This window comes from Rhinoraja longicauda, chromosome 30 (genome assembly GCF_053455715.1).
Source record: "Rhinoraja longicauda isolate Sanriku21f chromosome 30, sRhiLon1.1, whole genome shotgun sequence".
Lineage (NCBI taxonomy): Eukaryota > Metazoa > Chordata > Chondrichthyes > Rajiformes > Arhynchobatidae > Rhinoraja > Rhinoraja longicauda.
Window position 1 is genome coordinate 4,272,408 of NC_135982.1, and position 24,425 is coordinate 4,296,832.

General features: G+C 44.8%; 1 protein-coding gene across 1 annotated transcript in view; it reads right to left on the reverse strand.

The window, feature by feature from the left end:
• Positions 1-22,165: 22,165 nt before the first annotated feature.
• The window catches only part of LOC144607893 (uncharacterized), a 52,922-nt gene continuing 50,662 nt past the window's right edge, over positions 22,166-24,425 (reverse strand). The window contains exon 5 of the mRNA XM_078425020.1: positions 22,166-23,217. The gene's annotated coding sequence lies outside the window, so the exon portion shown is untranslated. The remainder of the gene's footprint in view (positions 23,218-24,425) is intronic.

The window sequence follows — 24,425 nt, forward strand, 5'->3', positions numbered from 1 at the left end:
GCTGTAATGATGGAGGATAGGATGGGGACTGTGTGAGCAGGGGAGTTTGCACAGGCTTCAGAATAACAGTGTGAGAAGGAGAAAGCTACGTGAATCGAAAAATGAGCATATTGATATTTAATTATTTTACAAAGAACCAGTGCTGATCAAGAGGTTGGGGAGTCTAAGACCTTGTGTTCTCAGGAGTGCAGAGAGAGAAGCAATGAAATGGACAATAGTGACAGAAGTCAAGACTGCTCAATGATGGACAAAAATAGGCAGCCTATTAGAACACAAATCCAAAGCCCAATCTAAATTTATGCAAAGAACTCCTTAAAATAAACGTCAGCCTTGCAGATGCTACATGGGTCTCCAGGCAGCCAACCAGCTGGACATTTCAATGTCCTTGTTCTGCCCAGAATTAAATGCAGCAAGTCTATAAAAGATCTTATGGGATTTAAGCACAACCCCTTTGCAAAATGCCTTAATGCAAACTTCCAATCTCTGATTCCGTTATGTTGCTCAATTTCTACCTTTCTCTTTAACTCCATGGCCTGCTGGACATGTTGAATGCATTTTAGCCCACTGACAGTTTGTTCTAATGCAGTAATGCCCTTTTTTGGGTTTGCATATCGTATTGCGAGTTGAAGTACATTCTTGCTCAATTTGAAGCCCCAAACCTGTTTGGAACAAAAATCCAAGAATAAAGCAGAAATTGAAGGGACCGCTTTTCACGCACTTTGGACGAGTGAACCTCAGAGAAACCAATGCTACACATGTCTCAATTCACACCACACGGACAAGCTCTTTGGCCTCAGGATAATATAAATCTATGGTTCAATGCTTGCCGAAATAGGACTAAAACTGATCATGATAAACTTGAAACTTTTGACATTAATTTGAAGAAACATGTCATTGGGATGACCACTGCCATGAAGGAGCTTGGTCAAAAATCAGGCATTTTCCAGCCATTATGTCATTTGTAAGGCATTCACAGCGTGGTTGATGTGTTGTACAAGCTGCTGCATATCCTGTCTGCTGATGGCGATGAAGATGAGTATGAAGAGGACCAGATCTATGGAGAGAAGATTGAGGAGTCCGATGGTGAGTATGAAGACGATGACTCCATTGGTGAGTGGGTTGATGATCAATCCGTGGATGCTGAGCTTCAACTTTTAGACAACATTGCTGAATTGATTCGAAAAATTACTATGTCTTTCCGCAAATCACCCTTGAGAAATGGTTTACTGTAAAATCTAGTCAAACGTGAAAACGGAATAGAGATGGGATTGACTGCAAAACACATTGGAATTCAAGGCTGGCTAAACTATGGCGGCTTTTGGAACTGAGCGATGTCATACCAACACTGCCTAGTGATCTTTCATCCAGCCATCTTTTCCAGTCTGAAATTGAGTTGCAGGTGGCATCCGAATTAGCTGAAAGTTTGGATATGATTGCAATGAGTGTTGTCGCCATGGGACGATGCAATTGCAACTTAGTCAAAGCTGACAAAATATTTGATTTCATGCAAAACCACCTGGAGCAACAAACTGGTGATAACGGCAGATAACTGCATGAATCTGTTTGCAGCAGGATTGGGCCGAGAGGAAACCCAGACATTGCAGGACTCCTCAGGTACTTGAATGATCCAATGGATTAAGACCCTACCTGGAACTCCCGAATTGCATTCCCACCCACAAACAGACCTCCCAACATTTGATTTTACAAATTCGTAATTTTGATGTCCAAAATTCAGAATTTTACATTAAAATTCATAATATGGCACGTAATGCAACTTTTCAGCAAAAAAAGGCATGCACGCCAAATGCGCATATGCGTTGTGCTACATTCTTGTGTGAAAAACAACTATTTCCAACAGTCTGTAGTTCTTGGACTACATGTACAATGTCAGGCCTATCATGAGTATATTCTGCTATTTATAGAAAGGTTATTGAACAGATACTTTTTACACACAAAGAAAAAATTGTTTTGTTTTGTTTTTTCTATTTTGCTTTTTCCTTACACGTCCCAATTCTGGTATTGAATAAAAGAACAATGGTCATACAATGTATGACTAAGTTATGAAGAAAGAGTTGATATATGTGACTTATTAAGCATACGGAAGTACTTGAAGTAAATTTGCACATTAATTGATAATCAACCCAAAAAGGTGGTAATTGTTTTTTCTGCTGTGCTTTATATTTTAACCCTGTCTTAATTAATTAATATAGTTATGTGATCTTGCACTTAAATTTAATATTTGCTCATTTCATTTCCACCACAGATTTTCTGGCACTCTTGGTTCCAGAGGTTTGCTGGTTTATCCAGCTGACTAAGGAAGTCGACTATGGGGATAGATTTGCTGGCTCCAGATGGGCAGGAGTTTCAGAGCCCCGGCCGCAGGTTGCAAATTCAACCCACCAATCGGCCATGGAAGCCCAATGAGGTCGAGATTGGCTGCCTTGCCCAGCCTAGGTGCCACATTTTCGGGGGGACTTCCAGGGCGCGGGGAACCTTAGGAACCTATAGTGGCCGAATTGACAAATTGCAATTAACGATTGTTTTGTGGAAAAACATGAGGCAAAATCAGAATGGCGGAAATGAAATAAGAAAGTGGAAACTTACCGCCAAATTCGGAAGGGTTGGGAGGGGTGCACAAAGGATCTTGCCAAAACTGCAAGACATGTTTACATGTGGCTCTTCTCAAACAAAGATGATGAATTATTTGATGAAGATGGTGTAGAAGATGACAATGATTGAGCGGAGCCCACTGCGAAGCAAAGTAAATCAGAAGCGCTCAATGCCATTCTCTCCAGAATGAATGTCAAGTACCTAAGCTAATGTGGTCATATTCAAAACCACAAGATATTTAAGATATTGAAGTGAGAAACGGCTGTCCTGGAAAGAACGTCAAAACGCCCAAGCACACTTGAAAAAGTGCACAGAGCACACGGGACAATTCCTCCCAGCTCAGTTGAATCTGAAAGATGTTTCATGTTATGGGCCTCTTTGTCACTAAATTGTACACGGCATTGAGTAATGAGACCATTGAAATCTTGTTTTTTACGTTCTTATCTAATGACAGTCTAAAGTAGATTTACATTTGTGAAATAAAGCTGAATTTGCCATGAAAGAATGGGGTTTAAATTTGAAAATCGATTTTAGAAAATTAATCATTTTAATCAGGGCAAAGTGATTAATTATTGGTCAATCATTTTGTCAAAATGAATCAGAAAGTAGCCCTAACACAGACAGGGGATTATGCTGAGAACATTGCTGTCTTGCTCTTGCTAATTCACTGATACATCCTCATTTGTTCTGTCTAGTTTGCTTTTATTTTTCTAATTTCCAGCTTTCTTTACAGATATTTTTGTGATTTTCTGCATGATTACATTTTTACTTCAATTTTTAGTATTAGGTAATTGTTGATTTCAGATGGTAATTTGTTGAGGATTTTTATGATTCAATCTAAATGGCCTGGCTTTCAACTAGAAAACCTAAATACAGAGCACAATGAGAAATGTGCCATGTTCAAACAAAGCTTCTTCATATCAACCATCAGACTATAGAAACACCCAGCATAATCCTACCAATTATGGGGGACTAAGATTGCACACCCACTTTGGCTTGCATTATCATAACCCAGTTTACTGAATTTAAATTACTGAATATTTTATTTCTGATTTTTTTACATTTAATTTTCCTGTAAAGCCACAGCAAGTAAAAATGTCAATATTCCTGTCTTGACACATGATGATTAAATACTCTTGACCTCCCCTATCAACCTCCTGGCAGGGTATATCTGTGATCCTGAAGGGGCTGAGTAGCTCCCATGCTCAAAGAACATCCTGTCCGGATCCTGAGGAGCACTTTTCTATCTCATCCTTTCTGCATTCGACCAATCAGGCACGATGTTCACGTGCAGCTGGATGAGCGCCGACTGTACGAGATGATACGTCTTTTTAAGAAAAGGTTTCAGACATCAAGTCGGTTGGGCTAGATATTGACAATTGAAACATGTCAATAGGTTACGCAATATTAAAATCAATGAACCTTTCAATTTGGCTTTCCACAATAATACCAAAAATGTTGACCTGTGACCCCTATATTCTTAACCTTGATGCCACTTTCACAAAGAGTGAAACTCAAAATGCTGTTTTAAAACCATAGAATAAAAGGAGGCAACTTCTAGCCCAAGAGATTTTCGCTGATGTTTACGCACATAATAATTTTATCCTAAATTAAGATTTTGATGGCAGAAAATCCCACATTAGGTTTCAAGTTGAGCTCATGATTTCATTATTAACGCAGTTGCAAAATCATGAATCGATTTGTCAGCCAGAAGCAGCAATAATCACCAAGTAATATTGGAGGTATTTATTCACAAAATGCTGGAGTAACTCAGCAGGTCAGGCAGCAAAGGAAAAGCAGTTCCCATTGATGGAGGGGCCTAGATGGAATAGGCATAAAATGTAGCTACATGCGGAAAAACGTTTTTATGCATCGTCTGCTTGAAATCTAAAATGCACTGCATGCAGATGTGGTTGAAGCAGATTCCACTGTGGCTATGAAGAGGGAATTAGATAAATACATGGCAAGGAAAAATTTGCAAGACTATGGAGAAAGGGCCAGGAGGTGGAACTAGAGAGTTGCTCTACTAAAGAGTCAGCATGGTCACCATGGTCTTAATGGCTACACCTCTGTATCATTACTATTCGGTGATTTTCCTCCTGTGAAATAGAGCCGTGGTGTCATATCTGGAATAGTAAATAGTGCCAACAATGGCTGATATATGAGCCATTGTTAAATATGCGTGATGCGCCAGAAGACTTGAGGGTGGCAAATGCTGTGTCTCTATTTAAGATAGGCTTCAATGGAAAAACCTGGGAGTAATAGGCCAAACATCTGTGGTCAGATGGTTACTGGAGAGAATTCTGAGGGAAAAGATACACACTCATTTGGATAGACAAGGGGTGAATAGGGATGGTCAGCATGGTATTGTACATGGGAGATTGTGTCTCACAAATCTGATTGAGTTTATTGATGATGTAACCAAAAAGGTTGATGAGCAGAACAATGGACGTTGTTTATATGGATTTCAGCAAGGCATTTGACAAGGTTCCGCATGGTAGGCTGCTCTAGAAGGTTAAATCGCAGGGAGAGCCAGCTCACTGGATAAAACATTAGCCTCATGGAAGGAAGCAAAGGGTTATGGTGGAAGGTTGTTTTTTGAACTGGAGGCCTATGACTAATGGTGTGCCTTAAGGATCAGTGCAGGGCCCATTGCTGATTGTGGTTTATATTAACATTGGGATGAAAACGTACAAGAAAGGATTAGTAAGTTTGCAGATGACACTGAACTGGGTGGTATTGTAGATAGCAAAGATGGTCATTAAAGCTTACAGCAGGATCTTGATAAGTTGAGTAAGTGGGCAGAGGAATGGTTAACGGAGTTTAATGGCGATAAATGTAAGGTGTTGCATTTTGGGAGGCCTAACCGGGACAGGACCTTCGCAGTAAATAGCAGTGCTGAGGGGGGGGGGGGGGGGGCAGGGGGGGGTATTGTTGGGAAGATGGATCAAGGAGGTGTGCAGGTACATAGTTTCTTGGTAGTTCTGCATATTGGCATTCATCAGTCAGGGTATTGAGTAAGGAAGTCGGGATGTTATGTTACAGCTGCACAAGGCTCTGGTGAGGCCACAGTTGGAATATTGTGTTCAGTTTCTATAGCAAAGGTTTTATTAATAGACAATAGACAATAGGTGCAGGAGCAGGCCATTCGGCCCTTCGAGCCAGCACCGTCATTCAATGTGATCATGGCTGATCATTCTCAATCAGTACCCCATTCCTGCCTTCTCCCCATACCCCCTGACTCCGCTATCCTTAAGAGCTCTATCTAGCTCTCTCTTGAATGCAGAGAATTGGCCTCCACTGCCTTCTGAGGCAGAGAATTCCACAGATTCACAACTCTCTGACTGAAAATGTTTTTCCTCGTCTCAGTTCTAAATGACCTACCCCTTATTCTTAAACTGTGGCCCCTTGTTCTGGACTCCCCCAACATTGGGAACATGTTTCATGTCTCTAACGTGTCCAACCCCTTAATAATCTTATACCTTTCGATAAGATCTCCCCTCATCCTTCTAAATTCCAGTGTATACAAGCCTAGTCGCTCCAGTCTTTCAACATATGACAGTCCCGCCATTCTGGGAATTAACCTAGTAAACCTACGCTGCACGCCCTCAATAGCAAGAATATCCTTCCTCAAATTTGGAGACCAAAACTGCACACAGTACTCCAGGTGCGGTCTCACTAGGGCCCTACTTGAATGGCGCGGCCACTGGCACTGTTCCAACCAGTTTCAAGCACGCGGTGGTCCAGCCCCTATTGAAAAAACCTAACCTAGACCCCACCTTGCCTAGCAACTACAGACCCATTTCCAAACTGCCATTCCTGTCAAAAGTCCTTTAAAAGGCAATTCTAAACCAATTAGTGCCCTACCTGCACCAAAACACCATCCTGGAAAGTTTCCAGTCAGGTTTCAGAGCCCACCACAGCACAGAGTCTGCCTTGTTGAAGGTACACAACGACCTGCTTCTCGCCATCGACACCGGCGACTGTGCAATCCTGCTCCTTCTCGACCTCAGCGCAGCGTTCGATACAGTGGACCACACCATCCTTATTGACCGTCTCCGGTACGCAGTTGGCATTGATGGCACTGCCCTGAGCTGGTTCGCTTCGTACCTCAAAGATAGGAGTTTCGCCATCAACATAGGCAGTTATTCCTCTGCTCCAGCTAGCCTCTCCTGCGGAGTTCCACAAGGCTTCATCCTAGGCCCCATTCTCTTCTCTCTATACATGCTCCCCCTTGGCCAAATCATTCAAAGGCACGGCATTTCTTTCCACTGCTATGCCGATGACACTCAGCTTTACCTCCCCCTGAAACCCAACAACCAGTCAAATTTAAACAGCCTCTTACACTGCCTTGAGGACATAAAATGTTGGATGGCACAGAACTTCCTCCAATTAAATGAGAGCAAGTCTGAGGTCATCCTATTCGGCCCCCCCGACTCCATCAAATCGATAACAGGCAGTCTTGGAAGCCTATCCTGCCTAGTCAAACCGCATGTCAAAAACCTCGGCATGATATTTGACTCTGCATTAAAATTTGATAAGCAAGTCAACGCTGTGGTAAAAGCCAGCTTCTTCCAACTTCAAACCATAGCTAAAATCAAACCTGTCCTCCAATTCGACCACACAGAAAAAATCATTCATGCTTTCATTTCCTCCCGCCTAGACTACTGCAACTCCCTATACACTGGGATCAGCCAATCTTCCCTGTCCCGCCTGCAACTGGTCCAAAACGCCACAGCGAGACTCCTGACGGGTACCCGTAAAAGGGACTACATCACCCCGATTCTGGCCTCTCTCCACTGGCTCCCTGTACGGTACAGAATCAACTTCAAGCTCCTCCTATTCACGTATAAAGGATGGGGGAACACACATCTAGCTCCCTCACCCTGAACATAGGATCCCCCCAGGGCTGCGTCCTTAGCCCCCTACTGTACTCCCTGTACACACATGACTGTGGGGCCAGGTTCAGCTCAAACTCCATCATCAAGTTTGCTGATGACACTGTGGTGGTGGGCCGGATCTCCAACAACGATGAGAAGGCCTACCGGGAGGAGGTGGCTGATCTGGCACTCTGGTGTCAGGACAATAGCTTCCTCTTGAATGTCACTAAAACAAAGGAGCTGATTGTGGACTTCAGAAGGGCTAAACATCCAAGGACGTACACGCCACTGGAGATAAATGGGTCGATTGTGGTTAGGGTGAGCAGTTTTAAATACTTGGGAGTCCGCATCACAGAGGATCTGACATGGGCAACGCACATTGCCGCACTGGTGGGTAAGGCTAAGCAGCGCCTTTACCACCTTAGACAACTGAGGAAATTCAGAGTGTCTCTGAGGATCCTTCATTGCTTCTACTCTGGGGCTGTAGAGAGCATCCTGTCCGGCAACATTACAGTCTGGTTTGGGAACAGCTCTGCCCAGGACAGGATGGCCCTGCAGAGAGTAGTGCGTTTGGCAGAACGCACCATGGGAACTACACTCGTCCCCCTGCAGGACCTATACATCAGGAAGTGCGGATTCAGAGCAAGTAAGATCATGAGGGACCCCTGCCACCCCAGTAACGGACTGTTCCAGATGCTACGATCAGGCAAACGCCTCCGCTGTCACGCTGTGAAAACGGAGAGGATGAGACGGAGCTTCTTCCCACAGGCCATCAGGACTGTCAACTTTTATAACCTCAGAGACTAAATTTTTGTCGACACTAATAGTAACTTATTAACTTTATTTATATGCTGTAACTGTAATTTTTTTTGTGCACAACCCGCAGGCATTGCCACTTTCATTTCACTGCACATCGTGTATGTGTATGTGACAAATAAATTTGACTTGACTTGACTTGACTAAATGGACATTCCCCCCCCTACATCAAAAATCTTCTAACCCCCCTCTCTAACTCCAGGTCCCTCAGGTCGGCCGACTTGGGGCTACTCACTATCCCGCGGTCTAGGCTTAAGCTCAGGGGTGACCGCGCTTTTGCGGTTGCAGCTCCTAGACTGTGGAACAGCATCCCTCTCCCCATCAGAACTGCCCCCTCCATCGACTCCTTTAAGTCCAGGCTCAAAACCTATTTCTACTCCCTAGCGTTTGAGGCTCATTGAGGAGGCGCTGTGAACTGTTTGTGTGCTACTGTATGTTTCATTTTTTTCCTTAGTACCTAATTAGATGTACAGCACTTTGGTCAACGTGGGTTGTTTTTAAATGTGCTATACAAATAAAATTGACTTGACTTCACTTGACTACACAACTGCAGAAGGACCTCTTTGCTCCTATACTCCACTCCTCTTGTTATGAAGGCCAACATTCCATTGGCTTTCTTCACTGCCTGCTGTACCTGCATGCTTCCTTTCAGTGACTGATGCACTAGGACACCCAGATCTCGTTGTACGTCCCCTGTTCCTAACTTGACACCATTCAGATAATACTCTGCCTTCCTATTCTTACCACCAAAGTGGATAACCTCACACTTATCCACATTAAGCTGCATCTGCCATGCATCCGCCCATTCACACAACCTGTCCAAGTCACCCTGCAACCTCATAGCATCTTCCTTACAGTTCACACTACCACCCAGCTTTGTATCATCTGCAAATTTGCTAATGGTACTTTTAATCCCTTCATCCAAGTCATTAATGTATATTGTAAATAGCTGCGGTCCCAGCACTAAGCCTTGCGGTACCCCATTAGTTACTGCCTGCCATTCTGAAAGGGACCCATTTATCCCCACTCTTTGATTTCTGTCTGTCAACCAATTTTCTATCCATGTCAGTACCCTACCTCCAATACCATGTGCTCTAATTTTGCCCACTAATCTCCTATGTGGAACCTTGTCAAAGGCTTTCTGAAAGTCAAGGTACACCACATCCACCGGCTCTCCCCTGTCAATTTTCCTAGTTACATCCTCAAAGAATTCCAGAAGATTAGTCAAGCATGATTTCCCCTTCGTAAATCCATGCTGACTCGGAACAATCCTGTTACTACTATCCAAATGCTCCGCAATTTCGTCTTTTATAATTGACTCCAGCATCTTCCCCACCACTGATGTCAGACTAAATGGTCTATAATTTCCCGTTTTCTCTCTCCCTCCTTTCTTAAAAAGTGGGACAACATTAGCTACCCTCCAATCCACAGGAACTGAATGAATTAAACTGGAATGAGTGCAGAAGAGATTTATAAGGATGTTGTCAGAACTTGGCGGCCTGAGCTATAGGAGGAGGTTGGGCAGGTGAGGACTGTATTCCTGGGAGGGTAGGATTAGAGATGATCTTACAGAGGAGAATAAGAACACGGGGAAAATAGTTAGGGGAGATGCACAATTTTACCCAGAGTAGGGGAATCAAGAACTAAAGGACATAGGTTTAAGGTGAGAGGAAAAGATTTAATAGGATTCTGAGAGGCAGATTTTTCTACATAGTGGGTGGTGGGTATATGGAATGAGCTGCCAGAGGAGGTAGTTGAGGCAGAAACTATACTAACATTTAAAAGACATTTGGACAGCTATATGGATAGGAAAGGGTTATAGGGATATAATGGAGGTAGGTGGGAATAGTGTAGATGGGTACCTTGGTTGTCATGGGCAAGCTGAGCCCAAGGGCCTGTTTCCGTGCTGTTTGAGTCTATGAAAGGCTGGTGGCGAGAAAAGATGAGGTCCAATCAGGGCCGGCCACAAATTACCTCACGCGTTGCCCAGGTAGGCCCACTGTTGACGAGGGAAGGTGTGATCTCAGGAGGGAAGCAATGTGGAGAATTGTGGAGCAGATAAAACTAGGGTAGAGGAAGGGGGCAAGGGGGGAGGGGAGTGTAAGTAGAAGTTACTTATAATTAGAGAATTCAATATTCATACCGTTGGGTTGTAAGCTGCCCAAACGAAGTAGAGATGCTGATCCTCCAATTTGTGTTTGCCTCACTCTGGCAATGGAGGAGGCCCAGGACAGAAAGGTCGATGTGGGAATGGGAAGGGGAGTTGAAATGGTTGACAACCAGGAGATCCCGTAGGCCTAGGCGAATGAACGCAAGTGTTCAGTGAAACGGTCGCTGAGTCTATGTTTGGTCTCACTGAAAGACAGGAGCCCACATTGGGAACATGGGATGCAATTGATGAGGTTAGAGGAGGTACATGTGAACCTCTGTACAACCTTGAAGGACTGTTGGAGTCCCTGGATGGAGTCGAGGGAGGAGGTATAAGGACACGTGTTGAATCTTCTGTGGTGGCAGGGGAAAGTACCTGGGGAGGAGGTGGTTTGGGTGAGAAGGGACGAGTGACCCAAGGAGTTTCAGAAAGAGCAGTTGCTGTGGAAGACAGGAAGGAGTGGTGATGTGAAGATGTAATTAGTGCTGGGAGCCCTTAGGAGGTGAAAGAAATGTTGGAGTATAATGTGGTGGCTGGTGGGGTGAAAGGTAAGGACCAGGGGAACACTGTGGGGGGAGGGGGAGCGAAAGCAGAACTACAGAACACAGAAGACCTCATCTATGACAGAAGGGGGGAAACCCACATTGCCTGAAGAATGAAGACATCTTTTATGTCCTAATATGGAACACCTCATCGTGGGAGGTGATGTGGCAAAGATGGAAGAATTGAGAGTAGGGAATAGCATCTTTGCAATGGCAGGGTTGGGAGTAGTGTAATCCAAATCACTGTGGGAGTCGGTAGGTTTGTATTAGATGTCCGTTGATAGTCTGTTGTGTGATGAAGACAGAGATCGTGAAAGGGGAGAGAAATAGTCCAGATGAATTTGAGGGCAGGGTGAAAATTAGTTAATAAAATCTGTGAGTTCTCTCTGGGTGCAGGAGGTAGTCCCAATGCAGTCATCAGCGTAGTGGAGATGGCTACATCGCAGAATAGGGCGAGTGTACGCTTGGAATAAGGACTGTTCGACGTACCATACAAAAATGTGGACATAACTTCGACCATAGACAGTCTGTGCCTCTACAAATCCACCCCCCACCAGCAGGGCGTGGTGGCCCTATGTTTCTTGCTCGTACAAAGACCCCTCCCTCCCTCCCCCCTACCCACCTCCCTCCCCTCTCCCTCCCCCCTTCCCTCCTCCCTTCCCCCCTCCCCCCTCCCATCCCCCCCTCTCCCCCCCCTCCCTCCCCCCTACCCCCCTCCCTCCCCTCTCCCTCCCCCCTTCCCCCCTCCCCCCTCCCCTCCCTCCCCTCCTCCCTCCCCCTTCCCTCCCCTAACCCTCCCCCTTTCCTCCCCTCCCGGTTACAATGGAAACCCTACGAGGACGGGCCCAACGGGCCCACTCGGTCTAGTTATATACCTAAAATTCTATATTTGTGCCTGCACTTAACAACCTTATTTGTAATTTTGTGCTTTTACATTTGCATTCTAGATTAGCTTTTGCCTTTCTCATGCTCGCTCTGAGCCTGTTCCTATCCTAAAACAGTATGATGATCTGATACTCCAAATGCTTTGATATAAACTAAAACACAAAGCTTTTATGCATTTCTTCTTTAGTTTAGTTTACAGATACAGTGTGGAAACAGGCCCTTTCGACCCACTGGGTCCACGCCAACCAGAAATCCCCAATCATTAACACTACCCTACACTGACTAGGGACAATTTTTACATTTGCCCAGCCAATTAACCTACAAACCTGTACGTCTTTGGAGTGTGGGAGGAAACCGAAGATCTCAGAGAAAACCCACGCAGGTCACGGGGAGAACGTACAAACTCCGTACTGACAGCACCTGTAGTCGGGATCGAACCCGCGTCTCCGGTGCTGCATTCGCTGTAAGGCAGCAACTCTACCACTGCACCACCGTGCCACCCTTTTAGAAACATAGGCATAGAAACATAGAAAATAGGTGCAGAAGGAGGCCATTTGGCCCTTTGAGCCAGCACCGCCATTCATTGTGATAATTCACAATCAATTTAGAAGGATGAGAAGGGATCTTATTGAAAAGTATAAGATTATTAAGGGGTTGGACACGTTAGAGGCAGGAAAGATGTTCCCAATGTTGGGGGAGTCCAGAACCAGGGGCCACAGTTTAAGAATAAGGGGTAGGCCATTTAGAATGGATATGAGGAAAAACTTTTTCAGTCAGAGAGTTGTGAATCTGTGGAATTCTCTGCCTCAGAAGGCAGTAGAGGCTGATTATCTGAATGCATTCAAGAGAGAGGTAGATAGATCTCTTAAGGATAGCAGAGTCAGGGGGTATGGAGAGAAGGCAGGAACGGGGTACTGATTGAGAATGATCACCCGTGATCACATTGAATGGTGGTGCTGGCTCGAAGAGCCGAATGGCCTACTCCTGCACCTATTGTCTATTGTCAAATTGCCAATGTTTCTGTTAAAACCATGATGTGTGAATGACTTCTCCACCAGGGAGTGGCAGCTGAGAATGTAAAACGACTCTGGGCTCTTGGATCAGTTCACATGCTTTCACAATCTCTAAAAAATATGTTGAAATGCCTAAAGTCCACATCAACAATTTGGTAATCAGACTGAGCTACATTTGCTCATGAAAGCACATGAATAGTGTCTGCTCTCATTTCAACATCACGGAGCATGCGTCAGCCTTTCTGTTGTTGACAGCAACAGGAAGTTTATTTTTCCTTTGCACTGTCTCTGTACAGTAGGTTGACTTTATTCATCTAATTTTAAATATTCTGGGCTGAACTGGTAAGTGTAGAGACAGTAAGTGGCAGCAGAGTGAGGGGAGGAGAGAGTCGGGTGGTGTGGTGTGCCCTGCTTTGTCCTTGACTGATGCTCAGGTCTGCCCACACTGTGAGGGTCAGAGTGGCTGAGGCACCCATTGAAGTTTGGCACAGGCTCAGAGGAGAAAGGCCTCTGTTTCAGGCATTCCCACCATCATACTCAGGCAGTTTGTAACAACTAACTGGTTGCTCGAGGGATCACTGATAAACCCTTTAAGAAGCAGAACACTGGAAGATAAATGCCTTGCACTCCTCAGTGGTCACAGTCAAGTCTGAAGAAGGGGCCTGACCTGAAACGTCACCTATCCATGTTCTCCCAGAGATGCTGCCTGATCTGCTGAGTTACTCCAGCACTTTATGTATTAACCAGCATTTTCAGTTTCTTGTTTCTACTCCAGCACTTTGTGTTACAATTTGGATACATTCACCACATTTAACACACATGGAGACAGACACTTAGATAGGTAAGGCACAGAGGGATACTGACCAAAAGTGGGCAAATGGGGTTAGTGTAGAAAGGCAAAAAGCTTGCATGGATACGGTGGGCTGAAGGGCCTGTTTCTGTGCTATCTGAAGAAGGGTACGGAACTGAAATGTGGCCTATGCTTTTCCTTCAGAGATGCTGCCTGACCCACAGAGTTTCTCTGGCACTCTGTGAAACATCGCCTATCCATGTTCTCCAGAGATGCTGCCTGACCAGCTGAGTTACTCCAGCACTCTGTAAAACATCACCTATACATGTTCTTCAAAGATGCTGCCTGACCCGCTGAGTTGCTCTGTCACTATGTGTAACGTCACCTATCCAAGTTCTCCAGAGATGCTGCCTGACCCGCTGAGTTATTCCAGCACGTTGTGTCTATCTTTGTTATAAACGGGTATCTGTAGTTCTTTGTTTCTACATTCTGTGCTGTACAACTCCATAACTTGAAGGAGAGTCGATGAGGGCAGTGCATTTGATCTAATCCAAGTAGACTTTAGCAAGGCTTTAAACAAGATGCTTTGTTGGCAGATGAGCCAAAAGTGTGAACAGCTGTGTGATCCAAGGGAGGGCGATGACTTGGATCCAAATTGATTCAGTGGAGACGGGGTTATCGCTGACTAATGCTTTTAATGAATGGAAGCAACAAAATTCAGGACCTGGTTCCCTGCTTTTAACACTGCACATGAGAAATGTAGCAGGTTAGATAAAGCTTGCAGATGATTGTCAATAAGGTGATTAAAAAGAGATTATTTCCTTTATCAACCGAGACAAAGAATATAAGAATGGGGACAAAATGGGCGGCACGGTGGCGCAGCGGTAGAGTTGCTGCCTTACAGCGAATGCAGCGCCTGAGACTCAGGTTCGATCCTGACTACGGGCGCCTTCTGTACGGAGTTTGTACGTTCTCCCAGTGACCTGCGTGGGTTTTCTCCGAGATCTTCGGTTTCCTCCCACACTCCAAAGCCGTACAGGTATGTAGGCGTATGTAGGGTCAGGCGGTATCTCTGGAGAAAAGGAATAGGTGATTGAAAACCTTGTTCAGATTTGACTGGGTAAAATGTAAAAAAAATTGTCCCTAGCGTGTGTAGTGTTAATGTGCGGGGATCGCTGGGCGGCATGGACTCGGTGGGCCGAAGGGCCTGTTTCCACGCTGTATCTCTAAAAAAATGCTTGAGTAACTCAGCGGGTCAGGCAGCAGCTCTGGAGAACAGGAATAGGTGGCGTTTCGGGTCGAGACCCATCTTTAGAATCTGAACAAGGTTTTCAATCACCTATTCCTTTTCTCCAGAGATACCGCCTGACCCGCTGAGTTATTCCAGCATTCCAGCATCTTCCCCACCACTGATGTCAGGCTAACTGGTCTATAATTTACCGTTTTCTCTGTCCCTCCTTTCTTAAAAAGTGGGATAACATTAGCTACCCTCCAATCCACAGGAACTGATCCTGATGCAGTGGGGTCTGCGCTGACTGGGCCACAGGCTTTGGGTCCAGTGACGAAGGCAAAGCACTGGCACACCGAAGATAGACACAAAATGGTGGAGTAACTCAGCAGGTCAGGCGGCATCTCTGGAGAAAAGAAATGGGTGACATTTTGTGTCGAGACCCTTCTTCAGACTGACACTCAGGGGAGAGGGAATCTAGAGATATGGAAGGGTACAAGGAGCCTGTAAGGTGTGAAAAGGACATATCAAAGCAGACGCTGATCAAGACAATGTACAATTGTTCATTGTTGGCTGAGGAGAAGGTGACAACGAGTACAAACAGTAAAATTAATCAGGACAGTGAAACTAGCAGGAGAACGAGGGTGGGGAGGGACGGACAGATGCAGACCAATTGTTTGCAAGGGGTGGGGTGGGTGTCAAGCATTACAATAGACAATAGACAATAGGTGCAGGAGTAGGCCATCCGGCCCTCAAGCCAGCACCGCCATTCACTGTGATCATGGCTGATCATCCACAATCAGTAGCCAATGCCTGCCCTCTCCCCATATCCCTTGACTCCACTATCAATAAGAGCTCTATCCAACTCTCTCATGAAAGCATCCAGGGAATTGGCCTCCACTGCCTTCTGAGGCAGAGAGTTCCACAGCTTCACAACTGTCTGTGAAAAAGTTCTTCCTCATCTCTGTTCTAAATGGCCTACCGCTTATTCTTAAACTGTGGCCCGTGGTTCTGGACTCCCCCAACATCGGGGACATGTTTCCTGCCTCTAGCGTGTCCAATCCCTTAATAATCTTAAATGTTTCAATGAGATCCCCTCTCATCCTTCTAAATTCCAGTGTATACAAGCCCAGTTGCTCCAGTCTTTCAACTTACCCCAGGACTGCAAATGCAGAGAACCATCGCATAAAGATCGCTCACAGAAGAGATCTCCACAGAAAATCACAGGAACATACAAATCTCACGGAGTGCAGCATAAACACTAAACATGAAGATATCCATCACTCCGCCACACATTTATTGCCAGGGAAATAATTCATCAGATGTCTGGATGCAAATCTAACAAACTAGCTGTAATGTTTTCTCACAAGTATGATTTACAATTCCTCCCCTTAAACTAGTCCAAGCATCTAAAGTGCTGCTCCAGTACTCTAAATGAGGTCCTCGTTCAATAAAATAAATAATTGCAATTAGATAACACTTTTCACAACCGCAGTGCTTCCCCGAGCACTCTGCTGCCCGCAAATTACCTTGTGAAGAGCTCTTGTGTCGTTCCCCAGGCCAGTGTGAACACAAGACCATGCCTGTGAAGGAACTGCAGAAGCTGGTTTAAAACAAAGATAGACACAAAATGCTGGAGTAAAGGGCTTGTCCCACTTAGGCGATCTATTTGGCGACTGCCGGCGACTGTCAAAGTCGTAGCTGATCGCCGAACTTTTCTTTTACCCGACGACAATGACGAGTCAGGTCGAGATTACAGCGTCTTCTGAAACATCGCAAATTTTCCCAGGCTGTCAATGCTTCTCTGGCGTCCGAGTTTTCGCTGAAATCACTGACAAGTCGGTAAGTACTTGAGAGTTTTGAACTATAACACCTTGTATGGGTTACTTAAAAACCAAGCTTCACTGTAACAAGGTATAAACTGGATTCACTTCCAGTTTACTAATAGCTGTATTTAAAAAAAATTTTTTTTAAGTGTTTCAGTGGATTTTTGTGAAAAGTGTGTGGGCATTCATTGAAAATGTACGGGAGATGCATATCTGGTTTCTGGGTTGCATATCTGGGTTTGGAGCCCACTTTAAATGTAATGGCTGAGGCCAAAAACATCGCGAAAATTCCCACGCTTACCTGACCGTCAAACTGTTGCCTCCAATCTACCTGTCAAATGTCCTGACGGTAATTAAATTGGTTAAACACAAGCATCTTATGGTATTTTGAAATGACTTTACTTATTTTAATATTATGTGCTTCTAAATGTATCTTAAGAGAACCTATCAAACCTGGGGACAGCATGCGACAGCGCCCGCAATAAGCTACGATGCCTGGCGACAAGCCAGCTGTCGCCAAGAGATTTCAAACCGCTTGATATCTCAGCGACGCGCTGAGATCCACTAGGATCTTTGGAAGACTCCTCACGATCATGCCCGCGACACCCCAGCCAACGTTCGACGACAGCCTAGTCACCGGCACTCACCTTAAAATCGCCTACGTGGGACAGGCCCTTAACTCAGCGGGACAGGCAGCAACTCTGGCGAGAAGGAATGGGTGACGTTTCGGATCGAGACCCTTCTTCACACTGATCAGTCTTCAGTCTGAAGAAGGGTCTTGATCTGAAACATCACCCATTCCTTCTCTCCAGAGATGCTGTCTGTCCCGCTGAGCATTCGTTGTCTATCAAAGGCCATGCTTACAGCAGTTTGATCAACAACAAGAACTTGCCTTTCCATGGGCACAGCAACAACATTGCCTGCACCTCCCCTGGAGTACGTTACTACACAATAAAACTTTATTCACCCCCGGTCTGCCGACAGTCACAACACACAACAAGGTGCTCAAAATCTTGGAATTAAAAGTGAAAAAAGAAAAAGACAAGTGACTGTTGGCTGGCTGCCGTGTACACCAACAAACAAACAAACATCAGTCTGAAGAAGGGTCTTGACCCGAAACGTCACCCATTCCTTCTCTCCTGAGATGCTGCCTGACCCGCTGAGTTACTCCAGCTTTTTGTGATACCTAATCAGCATTGATGTACAGAGGGATCTTGGGGTTCGTTTATAGCTCCCTGAAAGTAGCAACACAAGTAGAAGGCTTATGGGATGCTTGCTTTCATAGGTCGGGGCATTGTGTCAGAGTCAGGATGTCATGATGCAGCTTTAGAGGACTTCAGTTTGGGCAGATTTGGAGTATTGCATCCAGTCCTTGTCACTGCGTTACAGGAAGGATGTGGAGGTTTTGGAAAGGAGGTTCACCAGGATGTTGTCTGGATTAGAGGGTATCAGTACAGGGAACGGTTGGACAAACGTGGATATTTTCCCTGGAATGCCAGAGGTGTGGGGAGATCTGACAGAAGTATATAAAATTATGAGGAACATTGATAGGGTGGAGGGCCAGATCCTTTTCTCCAAGGATGGAAAATTAAAGTATTAGAGGGCATAGCTTTGACGTGAGAGGGGCAACGTTTAAAGATGTGCAGGACAATGTTTTACACAGAGGGTGGTGGGCGCCTAGAATGTGCTGCTGGGGGTGGTGGTGGAGGTAGAGACAATCGTGATGTTAAGGGGCTTTTGGATAGGCTCATGGATATACAGGGAATGGAGGAATATGGATTATGTGCAGGTAGATAACAAAATGGTCCTAATTTAATTTAGTTTATTGTCATATGTACCGAGGTACAGTGAAAAACTTTTTCATTGCGTGCTTTCTAGTCAGCGGAAAAACTATACATGATTATAATCGAGCCGTCCACAGTGTAGAGATGCAGGATAAAGGGAATAACATTTAGTGCAAGATAAAGTCCAGTAAAGTCCGATTAAAGACAGTCCGAGGGTCTCCAATGACAATAGACAATAGGTGCAGGAGTAGGCCATTCGGCCCTTCGAGCCAGCACTGCCATTCACCGTGATCATGGCTGATCATCCACAATCAGTACCCCATTCCTGCCCTCTCCCCATATCCCTTGACTCCGCTATCATTAAGAGCTCGATCTAACTCTCTCTTTAAAGCATCCAGGGAATTGGCCTCCACTGCCTTCTGAGGCAGAGAGTTCCACAGCTTCACAACTCTGAGTGAAAAAGTCACCAATTTCTTCTCTACAGAGATGCTGTATGTCCGGCTGAGTTTCTCCAGCATTTTGTGTCTATCTTCAGTGTAAACCAGCATCTGCAGTTTCTTGCTACACAAGTGCTTTGAGAGGTTGGTTATGGCATATATCAACACCTACCAAGATCGTTGACCCAATACATATTGCCTACTGCCACAAGCCAACAGGGTGCAATCTCACTAGCTCTCCACTGGACCACTTAGACAATAAAATACATACAGTTGTTCATAAACTACTGCTCAGCGTTCAATACCCCCTCCAAGCAGGTTACCAAGCTCATGGAACTGGGTGTCTGCACATCCCTCTGCAACTGGATCCTCATCATCAGACCACAGTCTGTACAAATTGGCAGCAACACTTCTTCCCCACTAACCATCGGTATGGGAGCACCTCAAGGCTGCGTGCTCAACCCCCTGCTCTGCTCACTCTTTCCTCATGACTGTGTAGCTAGATACAGTGCGAACTCCATCTTCAAGTTCACTCAAGGAACACCTGTCTCCATTGACAGGACGATGGTGGAGTCAAAAGCTTCAAATTCCTGGGAGTGGATATCTCTAATGATCTTTCCTACATGCAGCACACTAAATGAATTATTTAAAAAGTCCCATCAACACCTCTACTTCCTGAGATTGTGGAGGTTTGGTGTGTCAGGGAGGACTCTCTTGAACATCTGCAGGTGTACCGTAGAGAGCATATTGACTGGTTGCATCACGGCCTGGTTCAGCAACATGAATGCCCAGGAGCGAAGATTACAGAAAGTGGTGAACACTGAAAGTGGTGAACACCATCACGTGTTCTGACCTCCCCACCATTGAAGGGATTTAGCCAGCATAATCAGAGGCCCTCACCACCCTGGCCACTCATTTCATTCCTGCCATTGGCAAGAAGATATAAGAGCCTGAACACTGTCAGGTCCAGGAAGAGCTTCTTCCCCATCAGGCTATGAAATTCAACAACCTCAAATCAGCTTCAAACTCCATCGACTTGGGGGCATTGGTTTTGTCTTTTTGTACTATTGTGTGTCTGTGTGTGTTTCTGTAAATAATGGTACCAGCCTCTGACATGGGTGGCCATATTTGAAAGTTATTAAATTGTAATGAAATACCACAGCATTTAAAATGAGCCGATCTATGATCCTTTTGAGCTGATTTATGATCAAAATCGACCAAAATGTAACCAAAATTTAATACTTTCAAAATTGAAAAAAAGAGAGAAAATATGTTTATAAGACATACTAGAGCAAGTGGACCTGATGAGCCCATTTCTCGTAGAGTTTCCATTGTGACTTAGGAACATCGCATTTCTTCTTTAAAATAGTTTCAATTTTTAAAAAAAAATCTTAAATGAAATAAATATGCTGTGTAAAATAAAGAGGCTGAGTGGACCTGAGGTCTTTTCCAAAAATGGGCGGCCCGGCGGGGAGTGTCTCCTGGGGCTGTGGGTGGGCGAGGGTGGACAGGGAAGGGGCGAGGGTGGACAGAGAAGGGGATAGGGTGTCACTCATCTCGGCCCCATAGCACCAGCGCTGCAGCCAGAGAGAGCCGTGGACCCAAAGCCTCACCTGTATTGGTCTAGCACCCTCACCCCCCCCTCAATCCCCCCTATCCCCTGCTCCTCCCCACCCACTCCATCCACGCCTACCCCACCCCCACCTTTCCCTCCCCCCATCCTCCTTTCCCTCCCCCACCCCTCACCTCCCAACCCCCCCCCCTCCCCAATCCCATCCCCTCTCAACATAAACGGGCCCCAACTGCGGAGGTGCGGAGCAACACAACAACCGCGCGCACAGCAAACCTAATGATCCGTGAACCCATTGGTGGTGAAAGCCACTTACCTGTGCCTCGAGCGTGCAGCGCTGATTATCGGTGAGCGGCAGGGAACGATGGCGAAGGCCAACGGGAAGCACCGCCCATTTTTACAATCCAACTCGACGCCCATTCCTCGTTGGGTTCCCATCGTTACACGGGAAAGTTGCGTTTGTTCTTTGAAATAAATGGCATTTGACCTTGCATTTGGAAAAAATAAGGTTTGCCTTAATTGACAAACCATATCTATTTTTTAAAATATGGTCTCCATTTATTCAATTTTTAAAAAAGTAAATGGGTTTGTCAAAAACTAAAATTTAAAACTAAAGTTAAAACTTGAGTTTAGGGTTGGATGTACAACTATACTCATTAACTCCTGGATCTATCCCAATAATCTTTATGTTTGTAATTCTCTTTGTTCTTTGCTTTCTCTCTATTAGTTTATAGTCTTTTTTTTTCAGTCTCTTTTCATCTTTATTTTTTCTTAAAAAATTAAAAAATTGAAGCTATGTAAGAACTCTATAACCAGTTTGTCATTTATTATTATTTGTACATATGCTTTAAAAAATAAAATAAAATAATAAATGGCATTTATTTCTTAATAAAATAAAGCCTAACTGGAATGTTTTTGCTCTTTATGGGTAAAATCCTCTTGGAGATCCTCGAGACTGCGCTCTCATTCAGCAGCAGTGTCAGCTCAACTGCAACGGCAGTTGCTTTGAGCGGGAAGAAACCACTCCCACACATGGGACCCGGACCAATCAGGCGTCGAGCGGGAGGTCGGAGTCAATCAATGGACCCCACATGGGGGTGACCGGCAGGAGCAAATCAGGATGCGCCGGAAACCAATCAGAGCGGGAAGCGTCGGCGCTCCCCCCAAATGGGCACCCGGGCGTCCAGTGTAAGGTCGGAACTGAACACAAAATGGCAACCCTGCCCCCATTGCGCACGCACCGGAGCTGGACACAAAATGGCAACCTCCCCCAACCGTGCACGCGGTGGATGCGGCGGTCATCCGTTGGGCCCAAAGCTTTCCTGCATTGGTGTAGCACCCTCCCCTCCCCCACTCCTCCCCTTCCACTGCCCACCCCCCCACTCAATTCCCCCCTCCATCCCCGCACACTCACCTACTCGCCTCCACCCCCCAACTTGAATGAAACTTCTTGTAAAGTGTCACCAGGACAATGGTGATTAAGGTGGTGCTAAAATTGTGGCACTATCATTTAAAAAGTTTCTATAACCAAATCTCAGACATATATATATTTATTTGGAAAGATCAGAGTTTTAGTAATATAATAAATATAGATAAGACATATGCGACACTGTCTCTTATACAAAATGTTGGCACGTAACTCACCACGAGGCCCTTAGTTCATTTAGGATAGGGTGATTGCAATCACATTGTTAATATTTTTAATTTAAAATAAAAAATTTAATCACGATGAGTGCAAAAAAATGGGAAGGACTACAGAATGAGACATTGATAAAATAGGTGAACAAACTAGAATTTTATGATTAAGTTCTATTCATTATTAAGTATTTCAATGGAAAGCTTAAACACAAAACATAAACAGTAAAAAAAGAAACAATAAATATAAAAACGGTTACTCTGCTTTCAATTCACACATTTCACACAATGGACACTGTTACACATTGTGCTGCAAAAACTTGGGGCATCAGAAAACCATCTAATCGGGCGATAAATAATAAAATCAAGCATAATCAGAATTTGGCTTATAGTTATTTAATTGCAAAATTAATGTAATCTTTCTGGTATAAATTAGCCTAAGGATTTGATGAAATCCCACTTGATAAAGGTCACAAAAAAAGGCAAGAAAACACAGGGACATATCTGATATTTTTCTTTATAAAAACAGATTAATTTATTTTGCTTCATCTTATTATTTTGGCTATACACCATACAATACATCTTTATTGTCATTGTACAGGGGAACAAGATTGGGAATGCGCCTTCCATACATTGCAATAAATTAATTCGCTAATCAGTATGAATTTAGACAACCCAATGAAACAAAATCAGAGTTTTAAAACAGAATAAAGTGCAAGTAGGTCTGTGCCGGATCACTGTGCGATGTGACCATCCGGCTCAGCAGGACCGGTTCATAGCAGCTATGGCCCTGGGGATGAAGCTGTTCCTGAGTTTAGAGGTGCAGGCCTAGAAGGCCTTGTAGCGTCTGCCCGATGGTAGTTCGAACAGACTATTGCAGGGGTGTGAGGAGTCTTTGTGAATGCTGGTGGCCTTTCTGAGGCATCATGTGTTGTAGATGCCCTCCAAGGCTGGTAGCTGTGTTCCGATAGTCTTCTGAGCTCTATGGACTACCCGCTGAAGAGCTCTCCTCTCTGCCTCCGTGCAGCTGAGATACCACACAGGGATGCTATCTATGGTGCAGCGGTAGAAGGTGATACAGGATATGAAACAATGGGAATATTACATTAAAAAACAAGAAAATAACCTGGAAATTTGGAGACCAGTTTCACTACCTAGTGCTGTATTTATGGAAACATCCATGTACATGGAACATTTTTTCTCATTTATTATATTATTTACAGAACACTAAATTCACATATTCTGTAGTGCTGCTGCAAGTAAGAATTTCATGGTTCTGTCTGGGACATATGGCAATAAAACACTTGACTCTCGTCTATTCCTCCACAGATGCTGCCTGGCACGCTGCGATCCTGCAGCATTGTTCTGCTCAAGATTCCAGCATCTGCCGTCTCTTGTGTCCAGAGATTCCCTTGTTCTTTGCTGCCTGTGGCTCCGATGAATAGTAATTAACAGGAAACATTGACTGTGTTTCTCTCAGCACAAATGCTGCCAGGCATTCCGTATTCTGTATTCCCAGAATCTTAATCCAAATCCATGTGGGCTCTGCCCAGTCTGTGCTGTGGTGCACATCAACATATAATCCACACCCATCTGTCACACTGGTGGTTTTATTTTGGGATCATGCCAGAAAGGGAGGGGGTTGGGAGTGTGGGGTGATCGGGTGGGATGTGAGATGGGGAAGGGGTAAAATGGCAAGCAGGGAAATGCACCACGTGGTGAAGGGACAACTTACATTTCCAACTCCTGTGGGTTTGAAAACATTTAGGCTACTCACAAGAGCCATTAAAGTCATAAGTGATAGGAGCAGAATTAGGACATTTGGCTCTGCCACTCAATCATGGCTGATCTATCTCTCCCTCCTAACCCCAAATTGCCATCTCCTCATAACCCAACACCTATACTAATCAAGAATCTATCTCTGCTTTAAATATATCCATTGACTTGGTCTCCACAGTCTTCTGTGGCAAAGAATTCCACAGAATCACCACCCTCTGACCAAAGGAATTCCTCCCTTCCTAAAGGAACATCCTTTAATTCAGAGGCTATGACCTCTAGTCCTCGACTCTCCCACTTGTGGAAACATTTTCTCCACTCTATCCAAGCCTTTCACTATTCGGTAAGTTTCATTGAAGATGAGGTAGTGGATGCATCGTTTACCATCTTCCACAAATCCTTACATTCCGGAGAGGAACCAGAGCATTGGAAAACTCCCAATGCAAAGCCAGAGGGAGGGAGAAAGCAGGTCACTAGATGTGGA